Source organism: Ranitomeya imitator, chromosome 4, assembly GCF_032444005.1.
Source record: "Ranitomeya imitator isolate aRanImi1 chromosome 4, aRanImi1.pri, whole genome shotgun sequence".
Lineage (NCBI taxonomy): Eukaryota > Metazoa > Chordata > Amphibia > Anura > Dendrobatidae > Ranitomeya > Ranitomeya imitator.
Genome location: NC_091285.1, coordinates 255,899,126 through 255,923,477, shown reverse-complemented (window position 1 = coordinate 255,923,477; position 24,352 = coordinate 255,899,126). Strand labels below are relative to the sequence as shown.

The window sequence follows — 24,352 nt, the reverse complement described above, 5'->3', positions numbered from 1 at the left end:
CTTTGTATGTGCATCTGAGAAAATGTCTACTTTTATTACGTATCATTTCCTTTGAAACTTCTTATATCCTATACTGAAATGGAACTAACATCAATCAACTTCCGCACTGAACTTGCCTTGTACATGGAACAGTAATAAGGATGGACTGTTGTCTTATAGTTCTATTTCCCTGGTCTGAAGAACAAAGAGTACCCAGAAATGAAGATGGAATTATTAATTGTTGATGATGGATATTGATCTATGATTCTGCGGTCTGTTCACTTACATATATAAAATTGTGGAGGTCTTTTACACATCATAAACGTAAAGTATAATGTTAAAACGTGATAAATATTTATCCAAAATGAGAATTTTGAAAAAGAAAAATTAACTGTGACTATGTTGAATGGCAAGAGAAATTCCAAAAGTAAACTCATGGTGCGCCATCAATAATACAGGGCTAGCATCTCATAAGGTATTTGTCTCTGCTTGTATGGGAAGCATGTTGACTATTTGTCTGTATCCCAGATCTAAGTTCAGCAATAGGTGTCAAAGGGAATCTGTCAGCAAGTTTTTGCTATGTAATCGGAAGACAGCAGGATATAGAGGCTGAAACACAGAATTCACTTGTGAAAATGTGTTCTGTTGTTTACTAATTGTACTAATTGTGAAGGATTTATCACTAAGAGATTAACATTGCTGAACTACACTTAACTCCCCCTGTGATAAGCGCCTCACTGTCTATGGACATTGAGAGCCTGCTGTGGGCGGGGCTAGCTTTCTCAGCTCTGCTTCATTCTAAATCTAAAAGCTCCGATTGTGTCAGAACTGCTTCACACAGTAATCTAAGTGATACATCGTTGGATTCAGCTTCACTTTGACTACATCAGGCTGCTCTCAGATGAGGTAGCAAAAACCTGCCTACAGATTCCCTTTAATAACAATGAGACAATCTCCTGAAACTAGAATTTGCTCAAATTTGGCCAGGAAATGTTATATTCATTTATTAGTTATTCAATGTAAATCAAATGTTCTATATTATTCTCATAATAAACGTAGGGTGAAAAAATAGTACTAATGTCTCCTGGCACGGCAGCCCTATTTCTGATCTCCCTCCTACTTTCCATTGGCCCTGAGTGTAATGTCCTCATTTCCAGCTCATTTCCAGCATTTTCACTCTGTGCTTGGCTTTCCAATGCTGACTAAACCTCAGAAATCACAATATGTGTCATGAAGTCCCCACGAGAACAGCCCTCTGCACATGTTGCTTTTTTGCTAATATGCTGATTGTTTCTTCCTTGTTAATATAATGCTTATTACTGTACTTACTGCTTCTCATTTATTTATTCCAATGTGTACTGAGCTTCTGTTTTGCATTTTCTTTTGTTACTCAGTCTTTCATTATTTTAATGGTGCATCATCAGAGAAAAATATTATCCCAAATCTTTTCACGGCTCAAAAAGTTGTCCACTATTGAGGACAGGTTTTTATTTAATTTTTATTAAATTCATGAAGTTGTAGTTAAAAAAATCAGTTTTGTAATTGAGTTTCATTAAAGATGTTGCACCGTTTGACTTTTACTGTTTCTTTGTTTTCCTGCGCATTCATTTTTTATGTGGCTTGATAATAAATCAGCCTAGAGCAAGTCAGAAAAAGACAAAGATGAATTATATACCATCCCACCAGACCATCAAAACAAGATTATTGTTGGGTTCTCAGATATTGTATATAGAGCTGTTTTATTGATTTTGGGTGATATGCCGTAACTAGGTATTTGAATATTGGACATTACATACTGTATATTCTCAGCAAGAGGTTTGGAGCATTCCCTGGCAGAGCAAACACTAGTGTATATCAAATTGGGATTGAATTGTAGTAATAGTAGGTAATATACTACTCTGCCACACAAGCATCCTGCTAAGAAACTCTTAGGAGGAACCGCACGTAGAAAGCTCACATTCAACTTTCTGACAACAGCTGTCATTGTGCTCTGTATGTGCTGCATGATTTCATTCTTCTTTCTCACCCCCAATTAGAATGGGATGTTGCTTTTAGCAGAATTGCTTTTAGTTTCCTGGGCCTGACTACCTTCCATGTCTACTGACTTCATGAAATGATAGTCTCAGTCCATCCTTGGACGTGGCATAATATATAGGTCTAATTTTCCGGTAAAGTTAGCCTATTTTTATTGGAAAATGAGAATGTATCATGGTTTTAATATTACACTATTACATTCATATTTTCACTTTTGACGATGTTAACATCACACAGCTAAATGTATCCAATGTTAGTCAAAAAATGATCGCCAACATTTCTACTTGGTTTCACAAAATGTTGCATTAAAAATTGTTGATTCTGCAAGAAAGATAAATGAACTCCAATGACAAGTGTCAAATGGTGCTGCGAAGCCTCCATTTAAAGCATACCTATACTTTTGCAAGAAAATGATTATAGTGCGCAACTTTTTATACCTCACTCTATTAGCTCTTTTTGCTGATAAACTGCAGCATGGACAACCCAAAGTCAGTGCAGCCAGATACAGTAAACGACTGACAAGTGTAGCATCCTTCTCCTGTTGTTAGACAGCCATCATTAACACAGGAGCGAGAGTCATAGGATTTTTCTGCGCCCACTCCCAAACTAAAAATGCTAGCCTAGCAAGAAGGGCAGGATGCAGGTTAGATTGGTGTAACCCGCAGCACAAGCTTCGTCTAATCTGTGCTGTGGCTTACCAAAATAATCACTAATAAAAAATTTGCAAAATAATTATGCTGCACGAAAAGCATTTTCTTGTGAAACTCAAAGCACACTTTAGGGTTTTTAAAGAATTTCAAGAGACTTATTTTCCATCTAAATTCTCTTCTTATACCATAACATACTTGCAGATGTCAAAATAATAGATATTATATAACAGACATGGATGCTAAAAGAAATCTTTTGGGAGTGCAAGCTTTTTCTGTGGTATTTATTTGGCTTGATCATTTTGAAAGGTGTACCATTTTTCCACAATTCAGTGTAATGAAATTTTGTAGTGACTGAACAAACAGTGGTGCCGTAGTTACGCATGTGCCCAGCTGATCGACTCAATGTTTGTAGAACAGAGTATTTGTTATATCTCGCATTGATCCAGGCTTGGACTAGCCCACAGGAGAACAGGAGAATCCTCTGGTGGGCCCCTGTGTAGCAGTAGGCCACCACCCTCTTGTATGAGCAGTACTTGGCACAATATACATAAATCACTGTGTACAGAAAAAGGCGGCATCTTAGTCATTTAGCAATCTACCCAGTTCATTGTTATATACATTTGTGATTGAGGATATTGTCACATTAGCATGTAGCCGAAAAGTGGGGCCCTGGAGTTAGTTACTGGTCGGCCCTTTGCACCCCAGTCTGACACTGCGACTGATCTATCATCCATAGATCAGCTATAACATTAAAACCTCTTGTATTATATTGTGTACTCTTCCAAAACTTTGACATATAGGACATAACACAATGCCTCTGACTGGTCCGTTCTGACACCAACATATTCTTTCAATCCTGTAAGTGGTGAGGTTGGCCTCCCACAGATCAGACTTGTGCCATGGATGATTGAGCAGATTCAGTTACAGTGATTGGAAAGTCAGGTCAAAGTGCACATATTGTAATATTTCATGGAACATTATTTTCTTTAAAGGGAATCTGTCACAAGAGTTTTACTACTTCATCTGAGAGCAAAACGATATAATGACAGAAAACCTGATTCCAGAGATATGTCATTTATTTGGCTACTTACTGCAGTTTTGATAAAATAACAGTTTTCTCTGTTGCAGATCTGTCAGTTCTCTGAGTGCTGAGCTAAGTATAATCCCACCCCTACCACTGATTGACAACTTTCTGTGTACACTATGGATATGGATTGGCTGGCAATCCTAATCACTGATGGGGACATGGTTACACAAAGCAGGAGGACTACATGGATTGAGACAACTAGTCTTCTAATGATAGTCTCCTGCTAATAAAACACTGAGTTTATTGAAACAACATATAGTGACCTAGTAGGTGATACATCAATTGGAATCAAGATCTTGTCCCTACATACTGATGTTCTCAGATACATTAGGAAAAGCCTACTGACATTGTTGTAGGCCAAGTACAACCTGTAATCATTGTGCTATTTTCTAATTCCAAATGGCTCTTTAAAGGGAATTTGTGTAGTTTATATATATATATATATATATATATATATATATATATATATATATATAATCCAATAATGTTCTACCTAAGGATTCCTAGAAGAACCTTGTGCGGAACATCACCCTGTCTTTGCCAGCTTGCCTATTTTCCCATAGTGCATCCTGACTGTCCATGTCAATTAGACTAGACCCCCTTTTACCATTGGTCCATAGTTCAGTTCTTATACTCAGGTGCAAATTCTTGATGTATTTGAAGTTGAACAAGTCATTATTTGTACTCTAAATTAGCATGCAGTTACACATCCCCAAACCCAGAAAAGAGTGATGCCCTGTGTGTCCTGACACCTTTCTGTTATATCCAGCAATACATTTTTCAACAATTTACAATAGCTCTTTTATTGGACCCAACAAGGTAGGCTCGTTCTTGGACCCGTTATGCATCAGTGACACACATGGATTTGTAATTGGTTTATTAGTCATCCTTTCTTGGACCACTGTTCTTAGGCACTAATCACTGCAGACCTGTCATTTTGGAGATGATGTGACCCATCTACCTAGCCACTTCAATTTGGGTCTTGTCAAAGTAGCTCAGATCCTTACACTGACTTGTCCTGCTTTTAGCAAATCAACTTCAAGAATCTGACTGTTCACTAGCTGCCTAATGTAAATCACTCCTTGACAGGTGCCATTGTAACAAGACAATCACTGTTCATCACATCACCTGTCAGGAAAAGAGGTTTTAATGTTATGACTGATCAGTATAAATTTTCGATACATCAACCAGATTTCTGCATTTATATTGTTGACTAGTATTTTTAGTAAAATAATTGGTATGCTTTTCGTAAGTCGCCTGAATTGGGCATGTGTGTTAATACATTCTTACATTTTAACTGCAAACAATAGAAATAAATTGCCTAAGTTGTATGACTCTAGATAGCTCACTAATATAAAAAAAATAACTATTTTTGTGCTAATGTTGCACTTTGAATACATTTTAACAGGCACATTGGGGAATTAATGAGAAATGTGAAGTATAAACATTTAAAAATAGCCATAAAGAGCACTGGGGGGTAACATCAGTAATTTAGGTGGCAGAAAATCCTTCTGTAACAATTCCTTTCACCTCTTAAAAAATTGAATAAAATCACATGTAATAAAAATGTAAACACATTATTATGTTGTTTTTTAAGAAGCTAAAGGGAATCTGTCAGAAGTCATCTAAACAATCCAATGACATATCACTTAGTTTACTGGGTGCAGCAGTTCTGACAAATTCTGAGTTTTTAGATTTAGCAATGCAGCAGAGGTCATAGAGCTAACCTCGCCCACACCACAGCTAGCCCCACCCACATCAGGCTCTCTGTGTACATTATGAGTAGACAGTGAGCTGCTTATCACAGAAGGGAGCAAAATCAGACTTGGAAGCATGTGCATGCCAGTTAGTTAGTAAAATCAATGATCATCACTCGGTCTAAGTAAACAACACAACACAGCCTGACATGTTACACATCATTGAGTTCAGTGTTTTAACCCCTACCTCATGCTGTACACATAGTATATAACAAAAACATTTGCTGAGCAATGTGAACAGTTCTGGTCAAAGTAGAGGATAATGACATAACATGTACACTACTGCCATTCAAACAGACATCGGTGCTAACAACCTTTCTGTTCAGTTCAGTATGTGTTGATATCATTGCACCTAGATGATAGACCATCATCAGTAAGGTATCATATTTAATATGATAATCAGCCTATAGGAAATAGATTCAAGTAGTGGGTAATTGACTGCTAAGACAAAATTAAATATGGCTATTTCCTATTAGGCCAAAGGTTGAACTCCAGAGTAGAAGAGAACCCTGTGGTTGGCCAAGGTTTTGATGCAATAATTGACCCAATTCAACACTGCCCCAAATTACCAGATGACGGTCCCATTGGTAGCTGATCTGACTTTAGGATTAATCAGTAGGATGTAATTCATTTGAGTTGATTGATAACATACATGATTACATGAAAAGTAAAAACACTGTGGTGGACCATTAGTATAATATCCTTAAGGAGACCCATGGTGAGTCATAAAAATACATTTTTCTGCTTGAACCAGAAGCTTCGAAACATCATGATTTACAGTTTGGGCTAGGCCAAACTAAGTGTTCATTTTAGTTCTTTGGGCTGCATAAAGTGGTGAAAGGAGCAGCAATTATTTATTTTCATATTTAGAATTACAAATCTGTATCAAAACCAGGACAGAGAGAGATTTGATTGTCCACCAATGTAATGAGCAAATATAACAAGCAATCACACAAGTTCTAATATGTTAATAGCCCACCTGCCCAAAAAAGAAGTGCCGTGTTTGTCTGAATTTTCCTGTAGCCTGTATTCAGCTAAATTAAACTCTGTACTTCAGCAATTCACACATTCGTTTTCTTTATTGAAAACTCCAAATATTAATCCTTGAGTTTTCTTTTTTTCAGTTTGTTAACATTTTTAGTCATAATTGATTTTGGCCAAGGTATCTGAGAACTGGAAGAGGTTGAAGACTTAGGTTTTCTGGTCAATCAAAATGATTTGTATCTTTGAGAATCTTTAGTAAATATTATTCTCATCTCTAGTGACATCTTACAATATATAACCATACAACCATTATATTTTACAGGTGCTATATCCACATTTTCCAAAGAGAAAAAAGGTAATAAAAATTAAAATATCAACAAAGTCAGTCGGCTTCATGCAACTTCTTATGATACGCAATAATTATCCTACAAATGAATGTCTATAATTATTTATTTACTTATCATTACTCATTCTTCACCGAAGGGAAACCAGGAATATTCTGGCATTTGTTCGGAGTTCACAATGTAACTTCTTTCGACTGTGCACAAACTATATTCTCTATCTGTTACTTTTTATTACAGACAGTAAAATCCTTTGAGACGTAACCTCTCATTAGCATCTGTGTTCTAAAGGTAGACTACACAAACTACAGCAATCAATCACACCAAGACAGCCCAGTGGCAAAAGATGAATATAGAGTGTAATGCAGAAAGATATTGCTCTGACATTGCTAGAGGAAACTATTCTGTTACTGAGATTAGAAAACAATAGTAATGCTGTGCATACATTTTTATTAAATTGTGATCTTGACTAAATTGGTGAAAAAACATAATTGTTTTACGTACATATGTATGTGTCAGAGAACACCATGTCATTAATGGAACCTCACAGCTGATACATGCTTCCAGTGGCAGGACACATCAGGCAGTGGCTTTACCATTTCAGCCATGTTTGCCTCACTCTGAAATTTGCCGCAACATTTCAGAAAACAAAATGCTTTAAAAGTCGCCAGGGTTTAAGCCGCACATGTGACTGATCAAAAAGTTGGGTCCCGGAGCCTCCTTCCCACCTGTTGACAGGTCTCTCTAAATACGCGCACACAAGGACAACAGACCCAGAGAAGCCCCCAAGGACTTGCCTTTCCAGCCAGTCACTCATGCAGTTGTGTCCCCGACAAGCTTATAAAGTATGCTTTTCTCTAAAATGCTGCTGCGTTTTAGAAACAAACATACTTGACAGTAATCATATAGTGTCTGATAACGTACATGCTGCCAGTGGATAGAGCTGCCATCGGGTTACTTTCAAAACCTATTAGAATCTATGAAAAAAATCACATTTAAACCCTTCATGACATGTCACAAGTTGAATGGAGGGGTATTATATATTTATATAGCACCATTGATTCCATGGTGCTGTACATGAGAAGGGGTTACATACAAGTTACAGATATCACTTACAGTAAGCAAATGAACAATTACAGACTGATACAGATGGGCGAGGACCCTGCCCTTGCGGGCTTACATTCTACAGGATGGTGAGGATGGAGACAATAGGTTGAGGGTTGAAGGAGCTCTGGTGTTGGTGAGGCGGTAGCTTCAGTAGTGGTGAGGAGGAAGCGGGGTCAGTGCAGGCTGTAGACTTTCCTGAAGAGGTGGGTTTTCAGGTTCCTTCTGAAGGATTCGAATGTGGTTGATAGTCGGATGTGTTGGGGCAAAGAATTCCAGAGGATGGGGGATATTCTGGAGAAGTCTTGGAGGCGGTTGGGTGAGAAGCGGATAAGTGTGGAGGAGAGAAGGAGGTCTTGGGAGGATTGGAGATTACGTGAAGTAAGATATCGGGAGAATAGTTCAGAGATATATGGAGGAGACAGGTTATGGATGGCTTTGTAGGTCAGTATTAGTAATTTGAACTGAATATGCTGAGGGAATGGGAGCCAGTGAAGAGATTTGCAGAGAGGGGAAGCGGAGGAGTAGCGAGGAGAGATGAATTAGTCAGGCAGCAGAGTTAAGGATGGACTGGAGAGGTGCAAGGGTGTTAGCAGGGAGGCCACAGAGGAGCGTGTTGCAGTAGTCAAGGCGGGAGATGATTAGGGCATTCACAAGCATTTTAGTAGATTGACGGTTGAGGAAAGGACGGATTCTGGAGATATTTTTTAGCTGGAGGTGACAGGAGGTGGAAAGAGCTTGGATGTGCGGTTTGAAGGACAGGTGTTGTGAATTCTGTGGCTGAGTTCACTTCTGTGGTCACAAGTGGTATTGCAGTCTCTGGGCTTCCTCCCTCAGGTGTTTTGGTGAGCTCGTTGGCTGCCTTGCTATTTAGCTCCACCTGAGTCTGTCTTCCTTGCTCCTTGTCAATGTTCCAGTGTTGGATCTGAGCTACTGCATCTTTCCTTGGGCCTGCTGCTCTGCTAGATAAGTGCTTCTAGTTTGTTTTCTGTTTTTTCTGTCCAGCTTGCTATTACCTTTTGCTGGAAGCTCTGAGAAGCAAAGGGGTGCACCGCCGTGCTGTTAGTTCGGCACGGTGGGTCTTTTTGCCCCTTTGCGTGGTTTTCGTTTTAGGGTTTTTTGTAGACTGCATAGTTCTCTTTGCTATCCTCGCTCTGTCTAGAATATCGGGCCTCACTTTGCTGAATCTATTTCATTCCTACGTTTGTCTTTTCATCTTGCTAACAGTCATTATATGTGGGGGGCTGCCTATTCCTTTGGGGTATTTCTCTGAGGTAAGTCAGGCTTGTATTTCTATCTTCAGGCTAGTCAGCTCCTCAGGCAGTGCCAAGTTGCATAGGTAGTGATAGGCGCAATCCACTGCTGCTTATAGTTGTGTGAGGATAGATCAGGTACTGCAGTCTACAGAGATTCCACGTCTCAGAGCTCGTCCTATTGTTTTTGGTTATTGCCAGATCTCTGTATGTGCGCTGATTACTGCACGCTGTGTTGCCTGATTGCCAGCCATAACAGTACAAGGAGCCTACCAATGATTCCCAATAGAGGGAAAAAAGAAATCCTGACATCATTTTTTTTTCTTAGCTCTGTCTTCAGTCTTTTTTTTCCCCTAGACATTAGAGTGCTTCAGGACACAGCTGTGGACATGGATATTCAGGCTCTGTGCTCCTCAATGGATAATCTCGTTGTAAATGTACAAAAGATTCAAGATACTATTGATCAGAAATCGATGCTAGAACCAAGAATTCCGATTCCTGATTTGTTTTTTGGTGACAGAACTAAGTTCCTGAGCTTCAGAAATAATTGTAAGCTATTTTTGGCCTTGAAACCTCATTCTTCTGGTAATCCTATTCAACAGGTTTTGATTATTATTTCTTTTTTGCGCGGCGACCCACAGGACTGGGCGTTTTCTCTTGCACCAGGAGATTCTGCATTGAGTAATGTTGATGCATTTTTCCAGGCGCTGGGATTGCTTTACGATGAGCCTAATTCAGTGGATCAGGCTGAGAAAAATCTGCTGGCTTTATGCCAGGGTCAGGATGATGTAGAAGTATATTGTCAGAAATTTAGGAAGTGGTCAGTACTCACTCTGTGGAATGAATCTGCACTAGCGGCTTTGTTCAGAAAGGGTCTCTCTGAAGCTCTTAAGGATGTAATGGTGGGATTTCCTATGCCTGCTGGTTTGAATGAGTCTATGTCCTTGGCCATTCAGATCGGTCGTCGCTTGCGCGAGCGTAAATCTGTGCACCATCTGGCGGTATTGTCTGAGAGTAAACCTGAGCCTGTGCAGTGCGACAGGACTATGACTAAAGTAGAACGGCAAGAACACAGACGTCTGAACAGACTGTGTTTCTATTGTGGTGATTCTACTCATGCTATTTCTAATTGTCCTAAACGCACTAGGCGGTTCGATACCTCTGCCGTTATTGGTACTGTACAGTCCAAATTCCTTTTGTCCATTACCTTAATGTGCTCTTTGTCATCGTATTCTGTCATGGCGTTTGTGGATTCAGGCGCTGCCCTGAATCTGATGGATTTGGATTATGCTAAACGTTGTGGATTTTTCTTGGAGCCTTTGCGGTGTCCTATTCCGTTGAGAGGAATTGATGCTACACCTTTGGCCAAGAATAAGCCTCAGTACTGGGCCCAGCTGACCATGTGCATGGCTCCTGCACATCAGGAAGTTATTCGCTTTCTGGTACTGCATAATTTGCATGATGTGGTCGTGTTGGGGTTGCCATGGCTACAAACCCATAATCCAGTATTGGATTGGAACTCTATGTCGGTAACCAGCTGGGGTTGTCAGGGAGTACATGGTGATGTTCAATTTTTGTCTATTTCGTCATCCATTCCTTCTGACATCCCAGAGTTCTTGTCGGACTTTCAGGATGTATTTGAAGAGTCCAAGTCTGATGCCCTACCTCCGCATAGGAATTGTGATTGTGCTATCGATTTGATTCCTGGTAGTAAATTCCCTAAGGGTCGTTTATTTAATTTGTCCGTACCTGAACACACCGCTATGCGCAGTTATGTGAAGGAGTCCCTGGAGAAGGGACATATTCGCCCATCGTCGTCACCTTTGGGAGCAGGGTTCTTTTTTGTAGCCAAGAAGGATGGTTCGCTAAGACCGTGTATTGATTACCGCCTTCTTAATAAGATCACTGTTAAGTTTCAGTATCCCTTGCCATTGATTTCTGACTTGTTTGCTCGGATTAAGGGGGCTAGTTGGTTTACTAAGATTGATCTTCGTGGTGCGTATAATCTGGTGAGAATCAGGCAGGGAGATGAATGGAAAACGGCATTTAATACGCCCGAGGGTCATTTTGAGTATCTGGTGATGCCGTTCGGACTTGCCAATGCTCCATCTGTTTTTCAGTCTTTAATGCATGACATTTTCCGTGAGTATCTGGATAAATTCTTGATTGTTTACTTGGATGACATTTTGATCTTCTCAGATGATTGGGAGTCTCATGTGAAGCAAGTCAGAATGGTTTTCCAGGTACTGCGTGCTAATTCCTTGTTCGTGAAGGGATCAAAGTGTCTCTTCGGTGTGCAGAAAGTTTCATTTTTGGGGTTCATCTTTTCCCCTTCTACTATCGAGATGGATCCGGTTAAGGTTCAGGCCATCCAGGATTGGACTCAGCCGACATCTCTAAAAAGTCTGCAGAAATTCCTGGGCTTTGCTAATTTTTATCGTCGCTTCATCTGTAATTTTTCTAGCATTGCCAGACCATTGACCGATTTGACCAAGAAGGGTGCTGATTTGGTTAATTGGTCTTCTGCTGCCGTGGAAGCTTTTCAGGAGTTGAAGCGTCGTTTTTGCTGTGCCCCTGTGTTGTGTCAACCTGATGTTTCTCTTCCGTTCCAGGTCGAGGTTGATGCTTCTGAGATTGGTGCAGGGGCGGTTTTGTCACAGAGAGGTTCTGGTTGCTCAGTGTTCAAACCATGTGCTTTCTTTTCCAGGAAATTTTCTGCTGCTGAGCGTAATTATGATGTGGGCAACCGAGAGTTGCTGGCCATGAAGTGGGCATTCGAGGAGTGGCGTCATTGGCTTGAGGGTGCTAAGCATCGCGTGGTGGTTTTGACTGATCATAAGAACCTTACTTATCTTGAGTCTGCCAAGCGCTTGAATCCTAGACAGGCCCGTTGGTCGTTATTTTTTGCTCGTTTTGATTTTGTGATTTCATACCTTCCGGGCTCTAAAAATGTGAAGGCGGATGCTCTGTCTAGGAGTTTTGTGCCCGACTCTCCGGGGTTATCTGAGCCGGCGAGTATCCTCAAGGAAGGAGTCATTGTGTCTGCCATCTCCCCTGATTTGCGGAGAGTGTTGCAGAAATTTCAGGCTAATAAACCTGATCGTTGTCCGGCCGAGAAACTGTTCGTCCCTGATAGGTGGACTAGTAAAGTTATCTCTGAACTTCATTGTTCGGTGCTGGCCGGTCATCCAGGAATCTTTGGTACCAGGGAGTTGGTTGCTAGATCCTTCTGGTGGCCATCTCTGTCACGGGATGTGCGTGCTTTTGTGCAGTCCTGTGGAATTTGTGCTAGGGCTAAGCCCTGCTGTTCACGTGCCAGTGGGTTGCTTTTGCCCTTGCCGGTCCCGAAGAGGCCTTGGACACATATTTCGATGGATTTCATTTCTGACCTTCCCGTTTCTCAAAAAATGTCGGTCATTTGGGTGGTCTGTGATCGCTTTTCTAAAATGGTCCATCTGGTGCCCTTGGTTAAATTGCCTTCCTCCTCTGATTTGGTGCCTTTGTTCTTCCAGCATGTGGTTCGTTTACATGGCATTCCTGAGAATATTGTTTCTGACAGAGGTTCCCAGTTTGTCTCGAGGTTCTGGCGAGCCTTTTGTGGTAGGATGGGCATTGACCTATCTTTCTCCTCGGCCTTCCATCCTCAGACTAATGGCCAGACCGAACGAACCAATCAGACCTTGGAAACATATCTGAGATGTTTTGTTTCCGCTGACCAGGATGATTGGGTGTCATTTTTGCCGTTGGCTGAGTTCGCCCTTAATAATCGGGCCAGCTCGGCTACCTTGGTCTCTCCATTTTTCTGTAATTCTGGGTTCCATCCTCGTTTCTCTTCAGGACAGGTTGAGTCTTCGGACTGTCCTGGTGTGGATTCTGTGGTGGACAGGTTGCAGCAGATCTGGACTCAGGTAGTGGACAATTTGACCTTGTCCCAGGAGAAGGCTCAGCTTTTCGCTAATCGCAGACGCCGTGTGGGACCCCGACTTCGTGTTGGGGATCTGGTTTGGTTATCTTCTCGTCATATTCCTATGAAGGTTTCCTCTCCTAAATTTAAACCTCATTTTATTGGTCCGTATAGGATTTCTGAGATTCTCAATCCGGTGTCTTTTCATCTGACCCTCCCAGACTCCTTTTCCATACATAATGTATTCCATAGGTCGTTGTTGAGGAGATACGTGGCACCTATGGTTCCATCTATGGAGCCTCCTGCCCCTGTTTTGGTGGAGGGGGAATTGGAGTATATTGTGGAGAAGATTTTGGATTCTCGTGTCTCTAGACGGAAACTCCAGTATCTGGTCAAATGGAAGGGTTATGCTCAGGAAGATAATTCCTGGGTTTTTGCCTCTGATGTCCATGCCCCAGATCTTGTTCGTGCCTTTCATGTGGCTCATCCTGGTCGGCCTGGGGGTTCTGGTGAGGGTTCGGTGACCCCTCCTCAAGGGGGGGGTACTGTTGTGAATTCTGTGGCTGAGTTCACTTCTGTGGTCACAAGTGGTATTGCAGTCTCTGGGCTTCCTCCCTCAGGTGTTTTGGTGAGCTCGTTGGCTGCCTTGCTATTTAGCTCCACCTGAGTCTGTCTTCCTTGCTCCTTGTCAATGTTCCAGTGTTGGATCTGAGCTACTGCATCTTTCCTTGGGCCTGCTGCTCTGCTAGATAAGTGCTTCTAGTTTGTTTTCTGTTTTTTCTGTCCAGCTTGCTATTAACTTTTGCTGGAAGCTCTGAGAAGCAAAGGGGTGCACCGCCGTGCTGTTAGTTCGGCACGGTGGGTCTTTTTGCCCCTTTGCGTGGTTTTCGTTTTAGGGTTTTTTGTAGACTGCATAGTTCTCTTTGCTATCCTCGCTCTGTCTAGAATATCGGGCCTCACTTTGCTGAATCTATTTCATTCCTACGTTTGTCTTTTCATCTTGCTAACAGTCATTATATGTGGGGGGCTGCCTATTCCTTTGGGGTATTTCTCTGAGGTAAGTCAGGCTTGTATTTCTATCTTCAGGCTAGTCAGCTCCTCAGGCAGTGCCGAGTTGCATAGGTAGTGATAGGCGCAATCCACTGCTGCTTATAGTTGTGTGAGGATAGATCAGGTACTGCAGTCTACAGAGATTCCACGTCTCAGAGCTCGTCCTATTGTTTTTGGTTATTGCCAGATCTCTGTATGTGCGCTGATTACTGCACGCTGTGTTGCCTGATTGCCAGCCATAACAGACAGGGCAGAGTCAAGGGTTACTCCGAGGCAGCGGAGTTCCGGTACGGGGGAAAGCATGCTGTCGGTAATTGTGATAGATAGGTCAGGTATGGAAGGTCTATGAGATGGAGGAAAGATGATGAGTTCAGATGTGTCTACATTGAGTTTAAGGAAGTGAGAGACGAAGGAGGATATGGCTGATAGACACTCCTGGATTCTGGACAGCAGAGAGGTGACGTCTGGGCCAGAAAGGTAGATCTGAGTGTCATCAGCATAAAGGTGGTACTGGAATCCATGGGACATTGAGTTGTCCCAGGCCAAGTGTGTAGATTGAGAAGAATAGGGGTTCTAGAACAGAGCCTTGGGGGACTCCAACAGAGAGAGGGTGGGATGAGGAGGTAGTGTGGGAGTGGGAGACGCTGAATATGCGGTTGGAAAGGTATAAGGAGATCCAGGATAGGGCGAGGTCTTTGATGCCAAAGGAGGAGAGGATCTGTAGTAGGAGGTAGTGGTCAACTGTGTCAAAAGCAGAGGACAGGTCTAGAAGGAGGAGTACAGAGTATTGTCTGTTAGCTTTGGCTGTAAGTTGGTCATTAGTGATTTTGGTCAGGGCTGTCTCAGTTGAGTGATGGGGGCGGAAACCAGATTGTAGATTGTCATAGAGCAAGTTAGATGAGAGGTGGGAGGAAAGTTCAGCGTGGATATGTTGCTCCAGGAGTTTGGAAGCAAATGGGAGCATCGATATTGGACGATAGCTGAACATAGCTGTTGGGTCGAGGGTTGGCTTTTTAAGGATAGGCGTGATTGTGGCATGTGTGAAAGCAGAAGGGAAGGTGCCAGAAGTTAGTGATAGGTTGAAGAGGTGGGTTAGGGATGGGATAAGTGTGGTGGTGAGGTTAGGGAGGAGATGAGATGGGGTCAAGCGCACAGGTGGTGAGGTGCGCTTTGGAGAGGAGACAATTAAGCCCACCTTCAGTGATGATGGATATGGAGGTTATGGTGTTTGGGCATTGGTCTGGTGTACAAAGGGGTTGTGGTGGTTGAACAATGAAGACTTGCCTTGTTTGGTCGGTCTTATTTTTAAAGTGTGTAGCAAAGTCCTCAGCAGAGATTAGGGGGCAGTGGAGGGCGGAGGAGGGAGTTAAAGGTTTTGAGGTTGTAGGATAGGGAGGATAAGAGGGTTGTGAAGTAGGCCTGTTTAGCAGAGGTGAGAGCAGATTTAAAAGCGAGTGTTGCCTGTTTGAATGCGGTGAAGTCGTCTTGCGAATGTGTTTTCTTCCAATACCGCTCTGCAACCCTGGACAGTTGCCGCAGCTTTTTAGTGGTGTTATTGTGCCAGGGTTGTCTATTGATACTCTGCCATGAACGAGAGGGGCAACCATGTCAATAGCTGATGCGAAAGTGGCATTGTAGAAAGCAGTGGCAGTGTCTGTGTCGTGGAGTGAGGATATGGATGCCAGTGGTAGGATAGAGTCAGAGAGCATGTGGGAGTCTAGGTGTGCAAGATTTCTGCGGGGGTGCACATGTTGCTGGAGTGGTCTTAGTATTTGAGCCTGTACTGTACACGGCAGATGAAGTGGTCTTAGCATTTGAGCCTGTACCGTACACGGCAGATGCCAGCTGTGTAATACAGCCATCATCTGCCGGTTACAGCAGCGATCAGAGTCTAACATTGATTGCTCAGTTTATCTCTTGACTGTTGCTGTCCATCTCTGACAGGGGCATTTAAGGTGTGTGATCAAGGATCATGCTCTTTCTGGTGCCTATTACCCCCCTCTGCAAGGTGATTGCAGGGTGCTAACAAGGCTCCCATGGCATCCAAGTATTTGCTAACAGTCACATGCTGGGCTTCATTTTATCTATACTGCAATACAGCTTTACTGTAAAAAGTTAAAAGTGAAAAAAGTAAAAATGTAAAAAGTAAAAAAGACATACATATTATTGATCACCCTCCTTTTATCACTTTAAAAATAAAGATTTTAAAAATAAAGGGTTGTGTGGTCTGATGGCTGCCTGAGAGGAAACATCTATATCCTCTCCTGATCTACCTGGCCTTCCATCCTAAGATAAACCTACCTTCCTGACTCCCTGATTGAGGAATCAGTAGTGCTTCACTTCAGGAATACTCTGCAGCAGTTATGGAGTGGAACTTAGCAACAGATCTGTGTTTTTGTGCCGTGGACTGCACCAAGCTCTGGCTGCTGAGCTGTGTGATTTCAGTCTGATCAAGGGTTACACAGTTGCTCCTGCCACCTCCTGAGTGACTGAATAATGTAGGAGAGTGGTGTGAGTGAAGTCCAGGGTGCTGTGGTGAATTGAAATCCACTGGTAAAGTTGGGTGAAGTGACTCCATTAATGCCTCTTAAGTGGAGACCAGTATAGAAAAGGACCTGGTGCTTCTCCTAATTCATATTGCACAGCAGTTCAACAGTACAGGAACAGCGTCCATCTTCAGCAGTATTCCTGAGCAGCGGCTGCATTTAGTACATTTAAATGTTGGAAAATGCCTCTTTGTGTGCCCTGAGTTTATTGAGGTTCTCAAAGGCCATTTTCTCTGTGCTAGATTTTCTGGATTTTTGTGCAACACTGCCACTTGTTGATGTTTAACAGTAGCCCAGCCAGGGTTGGTCTGGCCCACCAGAGAACTGGAGAGTCCTCCAGTGGGCCCTGACTTCTCCTTCAGGACAGTAAATAGTGCAAACTTTGAAGCTGCTTTTGGGCTCTTGGGAGGGAGAAAGGTGGGCCTTTAGAATCAAATCCTCTGGTGGGCCCAATGTTCTTCAGTCTGACACTGAGCCCAGCCTATATATTAGAGTTAATCTACCCATTGTGAACTAAGACATTTTACATCAGTTAGTATATTGTTGTAGCTGGTCTCACTCTCAGCTTTTATCAGTTGAGTCTGGGAGACAGCTGAGATTGCTTATGGCAAAGACAAAGAAAAAAAACAGATATTGATTCTGATGCTGCATGTTCCCCTGAACAAGTGACAATCAGTGCGGATAACTTCTCCACTTCATCCAACTCACTGATGCATATTTGAGCTGCAGCGGCTGAAAAATTGAAGCGACACTCCAGGATCCCAGTTGCTTTGCATGGTTCCATTCCAGACTTCTATCTGCCTGCAGACAATGAATTCTTAACTTCTTCTCAACTGCATTTTCCTCTAAGATCCTCTTGTTCCTGTCCAAAACTGACCAGAAATTTGCCCAGATTCTGTCAGCCATAGACAACTATCAAGCCATGTTGGTAACTAAAGTCAATGAACTCTTGCAGGAGTTTGTAATTCTGAAACAGCACTTGCAGAAAATTAGAGTGCACATCAGAAGCGGATTGCAGAATCTCAGATGTGGGGGATGCTCAGAGGCCTATGCCGGCTCAAGTTGTTAGAATCGGTTTTGTTTTTTGACCATCCGCCATCTTGTTGTGGTTTTCTGGCTGCTGTTTTTTTTCCCCTGGTTCTGGCTTGTCTTAGGTCAGGTGATTGTATCACCCTTTATTATCCAGCACCTGCCACCCATTCCTTGCTGGTCATTAGTGTTAATCCACTAGAGTTCTGGCTAGGTGATTTTATAGCTTTCTGTGTTTGATATTGTGCAGTTCTGGGATCTCTGGTTCTGCTATCCTTAGTTTCTGTTTTCAGCTGGTTTCTGCAACCATCTCCGTGTTTTCTATTAGGAGGTGACCTGTTTTTATACCCAGTCCTTAGATATTTTAGGGACCTCCTTCCCCCTATCTATAGGTCTTAGCTGGAGTTTAACCTAGGATCGTCAGTGGGTCTATTCGCAAGGAATGGGTCGCCCACTCCATCGTACGGTATCATCCTAGTCTCAGTGCAGGGTCAGTTTTCCCCCCTTCTATTCTAGTTCTGTGTTGCAGTTCCGTAACACAAATTGCAGAACTAAAGAAACAAAATCAATGCTTCTAGTGAAAGAGCCAGTGATTTTGAAGATCCGCCCAAGAGAAATAACATCAGAATAGTGGGCATGCCGGAGAAAACTGAAGAGGCTAATGAGGTATCCTTCATTGAAAACTGGTTGAAAGATCTGCTGGGTGCAGAAGTCTTCTCACCGTTCTTTACCATTGAGCACTTAGATTTCCCACATGACCACACCCTCTTCGTAGCCCTCCTAGGCCAATATTGGCACAATTATTGCATTACCATGACAGAGATAACATAAGCAGGGCTATCTGCCTTAAAGAAGAGGTGCTATACACCAAAAATCGGGTTTCCTTTTACCTGAATTTCTCAGTTGCTGTAAGAAAAAAACGTACTCAATTTGCTGAAGTCCACGACAAGCGGCGAGAAAATACTCTGTTATTCCCTTCAAAGCTAAGAGTAGTGGATGGGAAATCTACCCATTTCTCCACATCTCCTGCCAATTCACTGCTGTGTATTGAAGCTGCCCCTCATAATCAATGTGAGAACGACTGAGGGAAAAAGATCCCACCATTCTGGCTTCTTTACCTATGGCTGTGTGGGCTCTTGGATGTTATTAAGTGGGTGTAATGATCAGGTTTATCTTGCCAAATCCTAACTGCTTTAATCTTATATACCTTTTATTTCTAGGGTCACAGATTTGAGACTTCCTGTACCTATTTGTTCTCAGGTTTTGCAGAAAGACTAAAGTTCTTTGGTTAGTGTTTAGGGGCAACGTCTACACTACTTAGTGTTGGACAGGGTACAGCATGAATAATGTTGTTCCATGTTACTTGTTAAGGGATGCTATTTTTGATAAGTACACATGATTTTCTGTATGATACGATGTGTGTTGGTTGTGTGTATGAGGATTGCTTCGGGCTCTGATCATGTCCCAATTTTTCTCCTTTCCTTCACTCAGACTGTGATAATGTCTAGGTCAGACACATTTTTGATGTTTTAAGATGACAACTCTTACTCTGCTGAGCTAGAATGTGAGAAGGGTTAATTAAAAATTTCAAAGAGCCATTGGAATGGATTATGTTAAGAAACAAGTACCACATATTACTTGCTTACAGGTGATGCATCTCACAGGCCTGAAGTTTCTAGCCCTACAAAGAGCCTGGATTATTAGAGATTATCATCCCACTTATTCTGTTTGCTGGGGGAGTCTACTCTAGTGACCAAATTCCTCCCACTTCAAATGACACAGTTTGCATGTTATTATTTTGGAAGGTGTGTTGTGGTACACTGCACACTAGGTAATTTGATCTTTTTTGCTGGTTAACATTTACTGTCCCCAACCGTCTGACTTTGTTAGCCATATATTATGTACTAAATGGTGGCCCGATTCTAATGCATTGGGTATTCTAGAATATGCATGTTCACATAGTATATTGCCCAGCCACGTAGTATCTTGCACAGCCATGTAGTATATTGCCAGTGACATAGTATATTGCCCAGCCACGTAGTATATTGCACAGCCAAGTAGTATATTGCCCAGCAATGTATTATATTGCACAGCCCACGTAGTATATAGCACAGGCCACGAGTATATTGCAGAGCCCACGTAGTATATAGCACAGGCCACGGAGTATAGTGCAGAGCCCACATAGTATATTGCACAGCCCACGGAGTATGTTTCTTAGCCACGTAGTATATAGCACAGGCCACGGAGTGTATTGCACAGCCCATGGAGTATATTGCACCACCCACAGAGTATATTGCACAGCCACGTAGTATATCCTCACCTTCCGTCCGCAGCTGTCACTGCCGCATGTGCTGCGCTGTTTCCTGCTGTCACGGCCGTCATCAATGACTGCGGCCGTCATCACTGACCGCGGCCGCTAATTTAGTCCCTGGCTTTTGGCCGCAGTAGGCCCAACAGCGCCCATGGTCCCGGCCGGCTAAGCCTTCCTCATGGTGACTCTGCCCCTTTGCAGCGCCTCTGGCCAGGCCTGTATGGAGTGGGCGGGGACTCGCTCTGCATACTTCCTGGCCTCCCCTGCCCTTTTGTCTCCGCTCACTGGATGGCCGCAACCCACGGCCGCTAATTTTGTCCCCAGCTTTTGGCCGCGGTACGCCCAAGAGTGCCCATGGTCCCGGCCGGTTCCGCCCTCCTCATGGTGACTCTGCCCCCTTTGCAGCGCTTCTGGTTGGGCCTGTATGGGGTGGGCAGGGACTCGCTCTGCATACTTCTTGGCCTCCCCTGCCCTTTTGTCTACGCCCACTGGCTGGCCACGACCAATGAATATCCGTGACAGACAGAAAGAAAGACAAACAGACATACGGAAGTGACCTTTAGACAATTATATAGTAGATGGATGACTTTAATGTAGTTTATGATGCAACTATAAACCGTAGGGGTAATCCTAGCATGGCTGCTGTACATTTAAATGCCTGGTGTTCAGCTTTTCAATGCATAGAACTATGGCGTTGGAAGTATGCCATAAAACAGATGTTTGCTATTATTCAACTGTATATAAGTCCTTTTCCAGGATGGATCTGGCCTATGCATCTTCCGATCTTTTACCTTGAATTCAAGACATTAGTTACACGACTAGGGGAATTTCTGATCATTCCACATTAATTAGTATAAGTGAAGATAGGTCTCCCAAATAGTTCTAAAATCTGGCAAATGCATCTTTCTTGGCTAGATTCTCCGGTGGTTTCTGATGCAGTTTACGCTGCACATGTTGATTTCTGGTCTCACAATACGGATCACCCAAACCCATTAGTCACATGTGATGCCTATCAGGCAACAATTATAGTTTATTTCTGGTGTTGCTGGGTAGAGACACTTTCTTAAAGATAAGGATATGTCTCTGAGGTTCAAAAGGCAGAGCAGGCATATATTACTTATCCTCATCCCTCGTGTAAGCAGCAATGGGCCCAGGCACAGAGGGAATTACTTGCTCTGACCAAGGAGCAAACTCAAAAGAAACTGCTGATGAAAGAGGCTGCCATTTTTTACGTTGGGGATAAAAATGGAAAATTATTGGCTTACTAAGCTCAAACTGGGAGATCTACTGCATATCCATATGATAATCCCAAATATAATGCTAGTGGTATAAACATTGTTAATATATATACTGTAGATAGATAGATAGATAGATAGATAGATAGATAGATAGATAGATAGATAGAATGAGAATTTACGGTGTGGGAAATAATTATTTGATCCCTTGCTGATTTTGTAAGTTTGCCCACTGACAAAGACATGGACAGTCTATAATTTTAAGGGTAGGTTAATTTTTACATGGAGAGATAGAATATAAAAAATGAAATCGAGAAAATCACACTTTATAAATTATATAAATTTATTTGCATTTTGCAGTGAGAAATAAGTATTTGATCCCCTACCAACCATTAAGAGTTCTGGCTCCAACAGACCAGTTATTATTATTTGCAAGAATATTGGAGGATAGCGGCACTGTAACATTTGACAAGGGCGGACTGCAGCAGGTGAACCCCTATATCACTACTAGGGTTGAAGGTTATAAATAGTAAATTAAGGATATACACGATAAGTGCATACACACCCGCGCTATGTCCTACGTGCTTATAAGTAATCACACTACCAATATAAAGTTTACCTGCTTGATGAAATAAAATGGACGATTTTGATAGTGGTACAGACCAAATCAAGAGTAGTATAAATGTATTTACTAAAAAAGAAGAAGAAGAGTGAAGATTTTTGTTAGATATATGTTGGAAATAATCTATATAGGTGCATAGATCTATACCCACATTGATAGCGTTGTTCTGTAAACAAGGGCTAGATTGCTTGAACTCAGGACATTTGTTATGTAGAATATTGCACTCTGTACTAAATATACGCTAATGCACACTTCCCAGATCGTGCGCTGCTTGATATATTTCAATCGGTAACTACTGTAAATTCACCAAACCTCAGGCAGCGCTGAGACAGTCATTCAAGAAAAAATCCTCCATGGGGAAAAAAACTGATTACCACTGCCTCTTGTCTATTTGTTGCAGCTAGATGCGGTGGTATCAAGCATGGAAGTCTCAGACGGCGCTGAGAAAGCAGTCAAACAAGCGGTAATGTGTAAGATAAAGCTACTTAGCCTTCGGGTGTCTTCCTGCTTCTTGGAATCTTTCGGTGTCTGTGTGTGAAAGTCTTCTGTGCACACTGTCCCGGCCGGTGACAGGCGTGCGCGTAGCTAGAAGTAGCTAGAAGTCCTTCTAGCTATGCGCACGCCTGTCACCGGCCGGGACAGTGTGCGCAGAAGATTTTCACACACAGACACCGAAAGATTCCAAGAAGCAGGAAGACACCCGAAGGCTAAGTAGCTTTATCTTACACATTACCACTTGTTTGACTGCTTTCTCAGTGCAGTCTGAGACTTCCATGCTTCATACCACCGCATCTAGCTGCAACAAATAGACAAGAGGCAACGGTAATCAGTTTTTTTCCCCATGGAGGATTTTTTCTTGAATGACTGTCTCAGCGCTGCCTGAGGTTTGGTGAATTTACAGTAGTTACCGATTGAAATATATCAAGCAGCGCACGATCTGGGAAGTGTGCATTAGCGTATATTTAGTACAGAGTGCAATATTCTACATAACAAATGTCCTGAGTTCAAGCAATCTAGCCCTTGTTTACAGAACAACGCTATCAATGTGGGTATAGATCTATGCACCTATATAGATTATTTCCAACATACTGTATATCTAACAAAAATCTTCACTCTTCTTCTTCTTTTTTAGTAAATACATTTATAGTACTCTTGATTTGGTCTGTACCACTATCAAAATCGTCCATTTTATTTCATCAAGCAGGTAAACTTTATATTGGTAGTGTGATTACTTATAAGCACGTAGGACATAGCGCGGGTGTGTATGCACTTATTGTGTATATCCTTTATTTATTATTATTATTTATTTATATAGCACCATTAATTCCATGGTGCTATACATGAGGAGTTACATCAAAATACAAACATCACTTACAGTAAACAAACTAACAATGACAGACTGGTACAGAGGAAAAGGACCCTGCCCTTGTGACAGTAGGTGGTGAGTTGCAGTAACTACGATCGTGTTCAGGTGGCAGCATGGTCATTGCAGGTTTTAAGCTTTTTTGAAGAGATGGGTTTTTAGGTTCTGTCTGAAGGATCCAAATGTGGTGGATAATCGGACGTTTTGGGGCACAGAATTCCAGAGGATGGGGGATAGTCAGGAGAAAACATGGCGGTGATTGGGTGAGGAGCGAATAAGTGTGGAGGAGAGAAGGAGGTCAGTAATGAAAAGGTACAGGGTGAAAAGGGGTCAGGAAATATGAATGATGATTTTGCAGCCAGGAAACATACCAGTAATGACAGACAAGTACAGGGTGAAAGGGGGTCAGGAAATATGAATGATGATTTTGCAGCCAGGAAACATGCTTATGGAGCTAGACCACAGTCAGACAGAACTGGGACTCAGACCAGTTACATGCTCTTAATCAACTCATTACCTGAATTAAAGACAGCTGTGTTACATAGTCACCTTTATAAAAGACTCCTGTCCACAGACTCAATTATTCAGCCAGACTCTAACCTCTACAACATGGACAAGACCAAAGAGCTTTATAAGGATGTCAGGGACAAGATCATAGATCTGCACGAAGCTGGAATGGGCTACAGAGCCATAAGTAAGATGCTGGGTGAGAAGGAGACCACTGTTGGTGCAATAGTAAGAAAATGGAAGAAATACAAAATGACTGTCAATCAACTTCGATCTAGGAAACCATGCAAAATCTCAAATTGTAGGGTAGCCTTGATCACGAGGAAGGTGAGAGATCAGCCTAAAACTACACTGGGGAAATTGTTAATAATCTCAAGGCAGCTGGGACCACAGTCACTAAGAAAACCATTGCTAACACATTAAAGCTTTAAAATCCTGCATTGCCCACAAGGTCCCCCTGCTCAAGAAGGCACATGTGCAGTCTGAAGTTTGCCAATGAACACCTGGATGATTCTGTTAGTGATTCCTAGAAGGTGCTGTTGTCAGATGAGACAAAAATTGAGGTCTTTGGCTTTAATTCAACTCGCCATGTTTGG

General features: G+C 42.3%; 1 protein-coding gene across 14 annotated transcripts in view; it reads left to right on the top strand.

Annotated features, from left to right (window-relative positions):
• LOC138675902 (synaptotagmin-1) overlaps positions 1-24,352 on the top strand; it is a 1,081,934-nt gene that overhangs the window by 433,475 nt on the left and 624,107 nt on the right. For 7 of the 14 annotated variants that reach the window (XM_069764532.1, XM_069764522.1, XM_069764535.1 and 4 more), the window contains one exon: positions 6,814-6,846. The exons of the other annotated variants lie outside the window; for them this stretch is intronic. The gene's annotated coding sequence lies outside the window, so the exon portion shown is untranslated. The remainder of the gene's footprint in view (positions 1-6,813; positions 6,847-24,352) is intronic. 14 annotated transcript variants of the gene reach the window in all.